Source organism: Acomys minous (genome assembly GCF_964271855.1).
Source record: "Acomys minous genome assembly, chromosome: 15".
NCBI lineage: Eukaryota > Metazoa > Chordata > Mammalia > Rodentia > Muridae > Acomys > Acomys minous.
The window spans coordinates 55,393,990-55,408,946 of record NC_140497.1 but is presented as its reverse complement, the minus strand read 5'-3'; the positions used below and the strand labels follow the sequence as shown (position 1 = coordinate 55,408,946).

Below are 14,957 nucleotides of genomic sequence, written 5' to 3'. Positions count from 1 at the left end.
GAAGGTCATCTCTAAAAACATGAAAAAATATATGCTCAAGAGAATGTTTATGAGGCTTATGCACTGCCTACTGTTGCTAAGGTTCTTGCTATAGGTAGTTTATTGTATGTACATGTAATGTTATAAATGTATATGTAAAATTTTAAAAATTAAAAAAGAATGTAATCAATTTGTGATAAATTTATCAGAAAACACATAGGGAAGAAAGTTTATGAATGTAGTGAATGTGGTAAAACATTTGCACAGATCAATTATCACCAGCCTCATACCATGAAATCTAATAATGTTATCCAAACTTTCTCAGAATGATTTATATCCTACCGTTTAATATTAGCACCTCCTGGGGTGTTTTCCTCTTTTTTTTTTCTTTTTTTAAAGAATATTACTCCCTAAAGTGTGTTCTTTCTACATCTTTCCAAGGTCAAGAACATTCATCTGATTAACCAGGTTAATTCATTTAGGAATTTAGCTCAGTGGGATATGGGCTTACAACAAATGTGTGAAAACCCAAGTTTGAATCCACACAACACATGTCCACAGCACACATTGTAGTGTATATATCCCTTCCTAGTTCTCCATAGGTATATAGAGAAGTGTGAGAGGTGAAAGGGCTTGGAAACTGAAAGCCATCCACTCAGAATTACATAACAAAGGATAACAGATAAAAACCAGTGTCATACATGGTAAATGATAAATCATAAAATGTTTTATTGTGGGCCCTTATCTGCAGGCCCTTCCTATAAGCTTCAGTAAGCTTCATGGTCAGACATAGGTGAGCTGTATCCCATGATGGCAAACCAACCCACCAGGCCCAAAGGTGTTAAAAGGCTAGTTCCTTGCAAGGACCAAAGCACAGACCCTCACCCACACAAAATGTGTCGAAAGCTGGCTCTTGGAAGAAAAACATATCAAAGGTGCCCTGGAGACAAGCCCGAGAAAGTGTCCTGGGAGTGGCTCCTGCAATTCAATTACCCTAGGTTTAAAAACCCAGATCAGGGCCTAGAGAGATGGGTCAATGGTTAAGAGCATCTACCAGAGGTCCTGAGTTCAATTCCCTGCAACCACATGGTTCACAAACATCTATAATCTCTGATGCACTCTTCTGGGATGCAGACATACATGCAGATAGAACACTCATATACATAAAATAAATAAAATCATTAAAAAACATATGGAATAGGGGTGCAGATATTTCCCATTTTTCCGTCCATAACTCTGAGTTTTCTTTTTTTTTTTTTTTGTATCATTAAGCTTAGTGAATTAAAACCTAGCTCTTTGACTCTCGATTGTCTTTATTTTTTACCAAGTGTGGTAGGTTATCTGGCTTTTCACAAATCAGAGGCTCCCTTCTCCTGCTGGAATGGGCACAGATTGCCATTGTCTCAAACCTGACTGAACATGGCTGCCCTGGGCTCCCTCCATGCCCAGAAGGCCACCTTCATGACCAGTTCTCAAGACAAAGCCTTCTTCAGCTAGTCTCCAGAAGGCTGAAGAAAACTCTGTGACCATATTCTCAGCCCAACCTCCTGAAAAAAAAGGAACCCACATTTTCTGACACCAAACACACATTGACGCATACATTCCAAAACTTACATGGGGGGGGGTCACATCTAAGTTTGATTTCTTTACTGTAATAAAGAACATAAGCAAAACAACTTGAGGCTGAAAGGAATTTTTTTGGCTTATACTTTGGGACCATGGTCCATCACTGTGGGAAGCCAATGCTGAAACTCAAGCAGAAGATAAATTTTGGATGCAGGAATTGATGCAGACACTATGGAGGAATGCTGCTTACTGGCTTGCTCTGAAGACTCATGCTTACGGACTGTTCTTATACCTCCCAGAACTGCCTGCTCATGGGTGGCATTCCCACATGAGCACATCAAACCCTATTCAAGAAACTGCATAGACCTTCCCTACAGGCCAATATATACATTTCCTCACCTGAGGGTTTCTCTTCCCAGAGAAGTCTAGCATTTACTATGTTGACAAAAACCTAGTGATCACTGCTGACCCCTGCTTACAAGAAAACCATACATTCCATTCAGTCCTTTACACCTTATTCTGAAGATGTTATGTTAATGATATATGGTAACACAGTTCAAAAATTAAAAATACAACAGTGTTTTAGAAATTAAAAGGTTCAGTGTCTCTTTAAAATATCTCCCAACGTGCACTCTGACAATATCGAAAAGATACTAGATCAGGAAGTGAGGATTAAGAAGAAAGAAAAATCTGAGGACCTTGGGTGTATACTTGGCAGAACATCTTGTTTAATCATGGTCTCAGCAATTCGTGTGATGATTCTGCTGGGGTAGAGAGCAGGAGAGCAATGCCTATGGACAGACAGCCCTTATGAGTGGTTCTGGACAGTTCCCCTTTTATATTTACAAAAGCCACCGCCTTCTAGCTAAGGCTTAGAGTGCCTGTGTCTATCTTTGGTTGTCCAATTCAGGATATATGGCTTAACCTGTCATCATTTCGTGAATTTCATTATTCATTACATGTCTTAGGTTGACTTGTACCTGAATGGATCTTACCTCTCTTTGACTGCTAGCCAAAGAGATTATGGCAGACACACCCAAAAGGAATATGTGGCTGGAAATATTCAAATCAGGGCTTAAATGAATAAATTAGAGAACAGTTCAAGAATCAATAAAACTTAAGAGGTGGTTCTTTCAGAAAATCAACAAAATAGACAAACCGTTAGGCAAACTAACTAAAAGCCAGAGAGAGAATATTCAAATAAAATCAGAAGTGAAAAGGGAGACATAATGAACCACACTGAGGTAATCCAAGGAATCATTAGGTCTTACTTCAAAAGAACTCTGGTGCCCTTGATTTGATCACTGCCTTGTAGTGGAAAGGTCAAATTGGAACACAGGGGAAGGGGAACAGGCTATCCAGATGAAACCTGATAGGCTGTGGTCAGACAGTGGAGGAGATGGACCTCACCGGTCAGAGGTACATGGAGAATGGAAAACGGAGAGTGGGAACAAGAAGATAATAAGGGGATTATAATCAGGATGTAATGTGAATCAATTATAATAAGAAAAATTAAAAACAATACCTTCTGTTGTTTTAGTTGCATCAAATTTAAGTGGTTCAGAAAATTCTAAGTTTAAATTCTTGATGTATTATGTCTAAGGAAACATTAGTGCTCTTCCATACTCCATAAAAGTGATTCTTAACTGAATTCCAATTATATCTACTCTCATTATACACTTTAGAAGTAATGCAAATCCAATCATAGTCTGCATGACAATTTAAATGAGCTCTAACTTTTACTCCTAGGTCTTCATCTCCTAGAAATTGTATCATCTTATACAGTGCATCTAGTTTATTCTCTAATTTAACGTCTATATCTTCTTGAGTTCCAAGTGCCACCATGACATTTTTAGGCAATTGATTCACAAAAGAGGCAGTTTGCACTTCTTAAGGCAAATCAGTTATAGTGGTGGTAGTTGTAGCTATAAGATTAATCAAAGCAGAAATCCCAGCAACAATTAATCCCGTTGTTCTCCGAGGTCTACTTAAAGCATCTCATTGCTCTTCCAAACTTGTAAACGCATTTCACTATACCAAAATCCTGAAACTTTTAACTGGAATCATGACAAAGGAGGGGTGCTGAAATACCATAACTTGAGTGCCAGTAGGTACCTCAGAAACCCAAGTAGTAATTGTACAATTAACACAGCTTACATTAAAGTATTTATCAACAAAAGCAATTGAGAAATTCCCCCATAGCAAAACATAAGGTGGGTTGACACATGCTCTAACAATTCACAATATAGGACATCCAGGACTCTATGGCAGTCCTTTCTTTGGCCTCCTATCTGGCCCATGGCCACAGCAAGTTTCCATAGGTACATCTGAGGATGTCCTGAATCTGACCACCCCAGTTCAGCAGATAGTGTTTTCCCCCATTATCCATATTTGTCTGAGGTTAATCTTCAGCACTCCCTATTTGATTACCTGATAGAAGTGTGTTGCTTTTAGTCACATTATATTGTAATGATTTGTCCCCTAGACAGCTTTTCCATAATGAAATTTGGATGCTGTATCATGTCTTTGGCAAAAATTTTTGCTAAGAATTCTTTTCCTCAATGAAAATACCTTTGGGAAGTAGTAGTTCTGCATTGGTGTGAATTCCTCCACATCCAAGGAGACTATAATTATGTACCCCAACACAACCAGATGGAGAAGTGTATTTTGCAAAACAGATGGGTAGCCGTCTTCCAAAGTCTGAGCAATTAAATCCTGATGGTTGCTGTGTATTTACCATTCTAGGGGAGGTCTTGCCAACACACTCATCATTCGCCGGGACCTTGATATCTCGTCCTTCCCAAAGTCAGGATGTGAAAGTGGAGGATCTGGAATGTAGGTCCAGGACAGCTCTCCATCACCTGACACATCACCCCCATTATCCACACCATTATATTCAACTTCAGCAAAATGCACCAACCTTTCCGCTAACCATCCAGCATTCTCAGCATTCTGTGGAAAAACACAAACGTGCCCTCATCCCCATATTAACACTGATTGGGGCCTTGCCATTCTCCTGTAAGAGGATCTTTCCAATTCACCTGAGCATAGGTATTCTGAGTGAGTCTTAGGATGCCGTAACCCTTCTGCAGCTGAGTGACCAAGGGCATAACCATATTTTTAATAAAATGCACCATAGAGGGCATATTTTTAAAAATAAAATAAAGTCAAATTTTAACAGTGTTAGCAATTTAGTGTCTTTAAAATCAATGTCAAGTGTATTATTTATAAGTTACAAAGTTTGGCTGCCAGCAAGAACGTTTCAGGTAGAGGTGCAGCTTCAATATCTCATTAAAAACATTGCTTTAAATCTTATCTTTATAAATCCAGTAGAACAGGAAGTTAAATAAAAAAATTATTGCCATTTAAAGTACCTATGGAGAACTGTTTCTTTCATTTGACTTATGTCATTTGTTGTTCAGAATGACTTTAACCTTAAATTACAAGGTTAAGTTAACATTTTGTTACAGTTGTTACAGATTTTTAACCATATCCAATAACCAATAATTTATAACTAAGATACACACACACACACACACACACACACACACACACACACACACTCACATATCTCCAAGATATATAGAACTCAGTAAGTTTAAACCCAGTCAGAAACAAATGTGTAGTAAAACAGACGAAACCTTTATTTTTTCTAGGTGTATTTTCAAGGGAGGAGCATCTTGCTGCATGCCTGGTTAGCATATTACAGTTCTCATTAATTTAATTTTTCTACTATAACTAAATGGATCTTACCCCTAAAGGCAGGACTTGTGTTAGACAATAGAGAAACTAGGGCTGAGTTTGGCATCCTGCCCAGGATGTTCCTACACACAAGCCCTTGTTGTAAATGCTTTGAGCACATGCATCCTCCATAGTGAAGTTGTGCAGAGCCCATTGCCAAGAAGTGCAAGGAGTGACTGTGGCTGAAAGGGACCCTAGCAGTGGCTTCCTCTGGTCACTGCTTAAGCCCCAGAAAGACCCACCACATTAGCTCTCATCACTCAGCCACCTAGTCTTCCCTCTTGTGGGTAGTGACCTTGTACCCACTGTGTTGAGGCTTTTGGCCTTACAGAGCTCATAGCACGTCATTCAAGTGGCCCTGGGCTTTTTGCCAGTTTGATCTAGGCAGGAACCATCCAGATGTAAGGGCCTGGGTGTTCCATCAGTTTTTGTTGTCTTTTTTTTTTTTTTTTTGAGAATCTTAGAATTGAGTTAGAACTAATGGCCAGCATGGAAAGTTTGGCATTTTTCTCAGAATAAAAAACAGAGAACAAAATTTAAACAAATTTATAGACATAGAAACAAAAATTGATATGATTGCCATAAAGCAGACCAACAGTCAAATGGGTAAGACAAAACAAAGTCTGGAGCCTTTGGCAATATACGGCTGAACAGATTCCAGGGAGAATTACAAGGAACTATGTGGTGACTATCAAACGCTTCTTGTGCTAACTGATCTGTGACCTGCATTTACACAGGCTGGGGCAGCAGAGCAGAAGGCTTAGTTTGACTTTTTCTGAGCATTGAGGCATCCTTCATAACCTCGGCTTAACTTTTCTCTCTCATGTTGGGGGGGGGGGCCTAAACTATCTCTAACTAAGGCCACAAACTCAAATAGTTACAGGAAGCTTCTCAGATCTAAAAGCATCATAATGATCCTGTAACTTCCCTCCTACTTCGCCCAAGTTTTTGAGTTCACTGTTTCTTCTTCAGAGAACCCTGGGGAAACACTTTCTATAAACTCTTAACAATTTAAGAACCTGTTGTGGACTTACCTTTGTTCTCCTGCCTGGATCATATTTTTAAGCAGATGTACAAACAGCAAGCAACTATTACCTTGGGACATTTTTACTCCCGAAAGATAATCACTACACCCTTTTTACCTGAGCACCACATGACCAGCTAGAAAAATAAGTTTTATATTACAAGTTGCATTTTTCTTTTCTTTTTAAGGAAATGTGTTTTTACTATTTTATGTGTATGGTTGTTTTGCCTGTATTTATGTCTGTCTACCACGTTTTCGCCTGGTAATGGGAGAAGCGGGGAAAAGGTATCAAATTCTTCTGAGACTGGAGTAACATATAGTTTTGACCCACCGTATATGTCCTGGGAATGGGTCCTGCGTGCTTTGGAAGAGTCTTCAGTGCTGTTAACTGCTGAGCTATTTCTTCATCCTATTTTTTCTAATCTGGACAATGTTTCCTGTCCAAGACAGCCTAGGTCACTAGGGGATCGAACTCCTGTTCATAATTAAAGAGTGGAATTCTCCATCACGTAAGAGATTTAGTCTCATTCAGGTACTAATTGCCCAACAAGTTATCCAGTATGTGGTTATAAGGCAAGTCTTGAAACTATATACACACACAATAAAAAATAAAAACCTTGGTGTGAGGTAATCATATATTTGTGCATACTTATACAGACATATGTATATACAAAAATGACAAAGAAGAAGGTGTTAGCTGAAAAATTGGAAATGAGTGGAGTGGTGGCAAGAAAGGAGGAAAGATATAGGATTATAATGTAATTTAAATGATTCTATTAATTGAGGCTTAGCTGAGTGGGCTCTTATCCTTAAGATGTCATTCCTCTGCTTATAATGAAGAGCCAGTGCCTTCTCCTTAATGGCACTAACGTCCTTGTTTGAGCAGGTGACTGGCCACTAGTGCTCCCTGAGTTCTGAGACTAAAAGCATGAGCCACTTTAACCAGCTTGTCCATCCTTTTCTGATATTAATGTTATTGATACTGTTTCTCTGATGTATACTCAATGTCATTGATCTATTTATTTATAAATGTACATTTGTTAGTAGTCACTTCACTTGTAGTGGCCTGTTCTATTCAGTGGGCCCGTAAGTGACAGGGTTTATTTAGAGGCTCTATCCTGTGTTCCAGATATTTTGTGACCTGGGGTTTGCCGCTTCTCTCCTTGGAGCAGTATCACTACCACAGTCCTCCCTCATTTCCTGTTCTTCAGATTCACCGAGGCAATAAGATTGTGAGCTCTAACCGCAGATAATTAGGGAAACACCAGTCACCACATATCTTAGGATAAAAACAAAATATAGTTCCTGTCTTGGTGTCTTGATTGGGTTTCTTCTGCTGTGAAGAGATACCGTGACCATGGCAACTCTTCAGAGGAAATCATTTCATGGGAGTTTACTTCACTATCATCATGGAGGGAAGCTTGCTGGCAGATGGGCAGACATGGTACTGGATTAGAAGCCTAGAGTTCTACATCTGGGTCTGCAGTATGAGACAGTGAGCCAGTAGGAAGCCCACCCATCTGTGACACACTTCCTCCAGCAAGGCCACACCTACAATAGTGCCACTGTCCATGGGTCTGTGGGACTCATTCACACCAACAGAGTGAGTTCTGCTTTCATGAGCATATCCTCCTGAATAAGAGAAAAGTTTGTCTTGTCCAGACAATTGTTTGTAACAATTCCTCGATTAGTCTGAGGTTTTACAGTTCAGAGAAACATATATCACCTGAGGAACCACCTAAGATGGCCTCCCAGGTTAAATGTTTCCCACCAGCATCTAACTTCTTGCCTTGTGTTCTGGAAGTCTCTGGGACAGCAAGAGAAACCTGTGGGATAGAAGTCTCTGGTCATCCCCGTGACAGCTGATTCAAGGAAATTACAAGAACACTCTGTGCACAGACTAAGGTAAGAAATGCTGCAGAGAACAGAGAAGTGTTCTTTTGGTGGTTTGATTATCTTGGGGGTTGAGTAATATTTTTGACATGAAAGTTGTATGCAGGAAAACTCCATAAGAAGGCACTAAGCACAAAATAAACTAAGATGGGAAAATAATGGAGGTAGAAAATGATAAAAAGTAAAAGAGAGATAGAAAATTTAGAGAAAGAAACGTAGAAAAGGAAACATTTCCACCTAACAGGAAACCAACTCCTCTAGCTGTGCTACAGTCTCCCTTAATACAACCTGCTATATTTTGGCTAATGAGAGACTGAACAATATGCGGCCTTCAAACATCTGTTGAATGCCTATCTATTCCCTGTGAGCATGGCATCATCCCTTGTTTTCTCCCCATCCAGTTGCCTGAGAGAACCTGGGACTCCTTGCTTCAGGTCTGATGGACAAATGAAGTCTCCTGGTGTGGTTAAGATCCTAAGCAGTACTGCTGTTCTGAGTAAAACAGTTGCAAAAACCTATTGCGGTTTTAATGAAGATGAACTAATTTAATTTGTTTTAAAGTGTTTTAAGTTCTGGACCACATATAGGGCCACAGATCCTCTGGATTCTGCCCACAGAATATTCAACTGGAATGTAATGGGGCCAAGCAACCTCTTCTACCTGGGGACTGAGAAGAGAAAACACATAGATAAAAATATCTGGCTTCCACGGGTACAGTTCATATGAAAGACACATTGACTCAACTGTTTCTATTTAAGACCATGGAATGCTCTTCTCTGTTTCTTTTCTATTTTAGGCCCACTTTCCTAGGCCATAAGCATCATCTCCTCCTATATCTGTGCCATACTAACTAAAGACCCCCATTTTTTTGTAAAGAAATAGGAGTAACTGCACTTTAACCTGTGAGATGTGTGGATCCTACAGAGACCTGTAATTGATGGGGCATGGGATCAGCTTCCTAGAAAGCAGAGGCAACCTTGAGCAGAGAGGAACAATGTGGTTTGCTCCCATCTTGGATGGTGACCTCATCACAATGGAGGCAGCCAAATGATGTGGCTACTTTCTTTAATAACAGTTTCGTTAAAAAACAAAAAAAGAAATGCCATGTAAATTTTAGTTATCATGGCATAAAACAAATTGGAGGCATCCACAACTTTCCATAGCCACTGAGCCCTTATGGGATTGCCACATTTATTCAATTTATACCAAGGAGGTTAGCAACAGAGTTCCATGGTGTGTGTTAGTTTCACTTTTTATTGGACATTTTCCTGTATGCAATATACTTACTGTCTCCAGAGAAGACTGAAGAATTTTCTTAACCATGTGCCTCCAACACTAGGTATATACTAAAGGCATCTGGTTCTTTAAAAAAAAATTAGCCTTCGAAGTTATGTCCCTTGTAAATTTGCATCAGCATAGAGCCAGGCTTGGGAAAGCACAAGCCACACAAAGACCAATGGAAAATTATACTGTATACTAGAGAATATGTTGCCAATGGGCAGCTATGACAGTTATGTGTTAGATTTGCAGGCTATGCTCAGTCCTGATGTGTAGCGCCAGCTTTCCACTTGAAATCTACTAGACTTTTTCTTTAAGGAATCATCCACTCCATGTTTGCTGTCCACAAATGCGATGCCATGCAATAGAAAAAAAAAAGATTTTTTTTCATTTCCTACTCTCCTCACATCAAGAGGACAGTAAATAAAACAGTAACCATACTCTATCTCTGGCCTCCAGACATATGGATACACATGTTATACAAATATGGATGTAGACATTCATAAAAACATGCATTCACATCGCACACACAGAAACAAAGAGGAGGAAGAGGTGATAAGATGAAACTTACACAGTCCTTACATACGCAACAGTACCAGACTCATCACAGCAATACTCCCATGATCTTGGTTCCAATTTCTGCTTTGTTTTCTATTACTGTGATAAATATCATAACCAAAATCAACTGGAAAGTGATTGCTAGACTTACACTTCACTATTACACTCTGTAGGCTTCTAACTTTTTCAATCTTACTTTTTTTGGGGGGGGGTTCTTTAAGCCTTATATCTCCCTTCCAACCCAACTATCCTAGATAGGAGAGAGAAGAGGTTAATAGAAACAGGAGGTGAGGACTTTCTTATACTCAATTCCTGGGAGCAATTCCACTGGAGTAGTTGGCAGGACCCATTAAACAGCAAACCAGCAAATCAGCAGTAGCCTGAACCCGGAGCAGCAGCCAGAATCCATGGCAGTAGCCAGAACCTCAAAGAGTTCTCTGGAGCAGTTCTCTCTAGGAGCATCTCGAAGTGGAGCGATGAACAGCCAAAACCTAGGAAAGAATCCCGAGACCAAAAGGCTCAGCCTCTTATTTTGGGCATTCTCTCTCTCCCTCCCTCCGCCCCCCTCTCTCTCTCAGAGTGCGTACTAAGATGTTTTTGAGCTGGCAAAGACCAAGCCCGGACAAGTGGTGGTTCCTCTACAAGTGGATAAAAACATCACCTGTTGTCTCATCAGTCTGTCCCCCATCACACACTTGGGACCAAAACAAAAACACTCCAGCCATGGAGAGAAACCAAGGTAAGAACTAAAGCAAGGTCTGAATGTGGAAGCGGGAAGAGAAGCAGAGACCACGGAGGGATGCTTCTTACTTCCTAAGTCCCCAGACTCTCATTCAGCTACCTTTCTTTCCAAAAAAAATTATCTTTCTATTGTCATTTTGTGTGTTCCTATGTATTCATGTGTGCCTGGTGTGTGTGTGTATGCCTGGCATGTGTGTGCGTGCGTGTGTGTGCTTGTGCATGTGCACGTGAACAAAGGTTAAAACTGAGGATACAAATTAATGGCATGTATTTCCCTGGAGCTATTGTGACATGTTGTTCTTTTTTCTTTGTTAAATATTTAATCGCACAAAAAATAACAGGGAGGAGACAGCGGTGAATGGATTTCCAAGGGTGTGGCCAACTGTACGGCGAAGAAACTGCTGCGGGCAGCTGTATTCTTTGGGCAGAGCCCCAGACCTGAATCTTTTTATCCCAGACTCTAGCTTGAAGTTGATGATAGTTTAAGAACACATGTTAGGGGACACAGACAACTGATACTCTGCAGGCCTAGACTGCCCTGATTCCCTGGGGTTGACAGCTGGGTTATGTTAGTGGTGTTATAGTATTGTTTTTCTCAAATACTTAAGTTAGAAATCAACTCATCCTTTGTGTGTGTGTGTGTGTGTGTGTGTGTGTGTGTGTGTGTGTGTGCGCGCGCGCGCGCGCGGGCATGTGCGCATGTGTGTGTGTGCACATATATATTTGGGGGATGTGTATATGTACAGGTATATGTGCACATGTGTGTGCATGTGTATGGAGGCCAGAAGTCAACCTCAGGTTTAATTTCTCAGCAACCATCCATCTTGTTTCTTGAGACAGTCTCTCTTGCTAGAAGCTGAAACTCTCTCACTAGCCAGGGAACCACAGAGATCCACCCACCCCTGCCTCTCTGGTGCGGAGATTACAAAGGCACACAGCTGTTTGCAGTTTTTGACGAGGGCACAAGGGAATAATCTCAAGCCTGTATGTTTAAGCCTGTATGCTTGCAAGACATGTGCTGCACCAGTTGAATTACATCTCTAGCCCCTTACCTTACTTTCTAACCATACATGTTCGCATGGCAATCAACCCTCACACGCTTGCGAGGCGTGTGCCTCCATTTGCAATGACTCAAGCAATTGGTGTGCACTCTAAAGCCCTTGTACAGCCAGCACAGGACTCAAATAGGGCAGAAAGGGACAGCTTACTAAGTCTACATTGCTAAAGCCAGTCTGAACAAACTATTTCAATAGATGGTTTGGGTGTGGCAGACTTTGATTGTCTACTCTCAGAGCTCTACTCTGGCCGCCATATAAGTTTAGCCAGTCTTCTAATGATGGGGAGGAAGGGGTCCTGGGCTGGATGGCAGATTCCGTGGCATGTGGTTTTAAGCTGCCTGATTTAGGTGGTAGGGTCTCCGAAAGAGCAGTGTGTGCTGGAACTCAGTAGGCGTTGTCTCCACCCCATCAAGTACTTTTCTTATCCCTCCCAGAACTGCCACCCCACATTGTCATTATGCAGGATGAGAAGAGTCCTCTCTCATCAGTAGTTATCAATCAAGAAATTGCCCCTAACACATTTTTCTAAAATCCAATCTTAGGGATGCATTTTATCAACTTAGGTTTTCTTTTCCCAGATGATTAGCTTAAATGAAGTTGACAAAAAGCTAACTACTGGAGGCTGGAGAGATGGCTCAGAGGCTAACAGCATTGCCTGTTCTTCCAAAGGTTGTGAGTTCAATTCCCAGCAACCACATGGTGGCTCACAACCATCTATAATGAGGTCTGATGCCCTCTTCTGGCATGCAGGCACAACACTGTATACATAATAAATACATCTTTTAAAAAATCTAACTACCATAAGACTCAACGAGCACATACTATACACATGGATAGGTAAGGTTTTGCAAGCTGGCATTTTCTTTTTAGTGCTTTTATGCTGATCAAATACCACTAAATGTACATTGAAATTTATTGTAACAAATAGATGCTTTGGTAATGAATTATTGCCACAAAATGTTCTTAATACAAAGACAATGATGAGGATTTTATTTCCTAAAATTTTATCTTATAAGCATATGAATTTGTCAGTTTGTGAAAGCTATTTTTTATTTCCTTTTCACAGTGAAAATTACTGGAGATGCAGTGATCATGTGTTCTATCATCCACAAGGCATGTAAGATTGCAGCATGCGTAATAAATGCGCTGTTATAATAAGTTATTTTGAAAGCTAACTATGTAAATATTAAACAAATGTAACATTGATTGCAGGAGGGCTGGAATAATATTTTCTCACCTTCAAATTATGAACCAAGATCATATATTTGAAATGGGGGGTGGATTCTGAGGCCTTCATAAACAGACAAGGAAAACTTGAGACACTCAACCAGGAGAGTAACCAGGAGAGACTGCTTTAAATGAAGTGGCAGCAGTTTTCACCAAGCACTGGAGCCATCGGGTAACAAAATGTGAAATTGCAGAGGGAATGCTCAAATGGGTTTATGATAGACTCTATAAAATGATGCCTGAAGAGTGTTTCTCACCCACGAGGCTCATAACGTCCTGCTTCCGTGAAACTTCACTTTTAGAATTCTATGGAAAACACCTTCTTTACTCTTGCCTAAACCTCCATTGATTGTAATCTTAACCAGTCATTAGAAAGATACTGTATCTTCCTGTTCTCCCACAAACCATTCTGGACACTTAAGATGACCAGGTAGTTATTGGTGTCCAAGTTACAAAACCATACGTCAATTAGACTCAACTTCTAAAAGAGAACAATGCTGTTTTCTGCTTGACTGGACTTCTGGAATTCAGATGACTGAGACTGATATCCCCCCTCCAAAAACCCAAATGATCTTAACCAACAGGAAGTAGATGGCTTCCCTTTTCCCTACTAACCTTCTTTCTCTCTGAACTAAGGTCAGGGGATTGGAAGGGAGGTAGAGGCTCTTAAGAAGTCTAAATTAAGTAGCATTTTTTAAAACTGTAAGACTAAAACTGGTGTCCGTGAATGACTTAGGCATAATGGGATACTTAGTTTCTAATCTGTAGAGGAAAATACAGGTTTTGAAGGTATGACAATGTTCTTTCATGATGTCAGCAAAATGGTGACAAATGCCTCACAGTTTTCTCCTGTTATGTTCCCAGAGGGATTTTCTATTTTTGTTTTATCTTCCTGTATACTATTTTTTTTAAAGGTTGGAAGGATGACTGAACATTTGGAGAAATTACGAGTGGATATCGAGAGGTCTAAGAAACAAAAAGTGGATGAAATTGGAAAAATGGACGTGTCTCTCAATTGTCTCATTTTAGAAAGAATTACAGAGTGTGCAATGAAAGAGATTGCAGGCAGAGGTTGGAGCTCTTGGAAAACAAAAAGTGCCGGAGAAAGGAGATAGTTCAGGCTTAGTTTCTGGCAGCAGGAGTTTCCTTCAGGATGGAAGAGGGAAGCACATTGTCATCTCCCCCTTTCTGCTCCATGCACTTTTGCTGCCATGGACGCAAGCCCCTGTATGTGGCATTGGGCTGAGAGAGCAGCATGCTTTCAGGTTAGTCTTGAGCCAAGTGTGCTGCCAGATGAGTTGCCTGGGGCTATATAGATAACAACATCCTTCCCAGTAATTGTGCAGCATATGCCTGCTAATGATGGTGGTCATGATGGTGCTGAGATGACATGGCATCCAAACGGAATGTTAGACTTACAGTGTTTTAAAATGTCTATTGATTTTGAGGAATGCATTCCCCATTCAATAAGCAGGTATTAAGTAACTAGACTACACAGAATAAAATTGTTCCCCAAGATTGGAAGGGAGTGGTGTCAGCTGTGTTAGAAGCTGGTCAGCAATTACAATAGTCATTGTGGTGGCAGGACAAAGCCACAGATATAAAACAATGGTTATAGACAGGGGATAAATGTTATTATTTATTATTAACTTGGTGAAGGGGGTTATGCTGACTTACAAGAACAAATATGATCCAAATATATGGTAATAGGACAACATTATGTAGCAGCTTTATGGATGAGGTGCCCAGATAAAGATCTGCCTTTTTGCCAGGCGAGGTGGCACATGCCTTTAATCTCAGCACTCTGGAGGCAGAGGCAGCCAGATTGCTATGAGTTCGAGGCCAGCCTGGACTCCTCCTGTCTGTGTAAGGAGGTGGCCTCCAGAGTCCAG

At 40.5% G+C, this 14,957-nt stretch overlaps 1 protein-coding gene across 1 annotated transcript in view; it reads left to right on the top strand.

Moving 5' to 3' along the window:
* Positions 1-14,957, top strand: part of LOC311585457 (uncharacterized protein) — a 101,260-nt gene that overhangs the window by 61,034 nt on the left and 25,269 nt on the right. Inside the window, exon 6 of the mRNA XM_084760674.1 lies at positions 582-712. The gene's annotated coding sequence lies outside the window, so the exon portion shown is untranslated. The remainder of the gene's footprint in view (positions 1-581; positions 713-14,957) is intronic.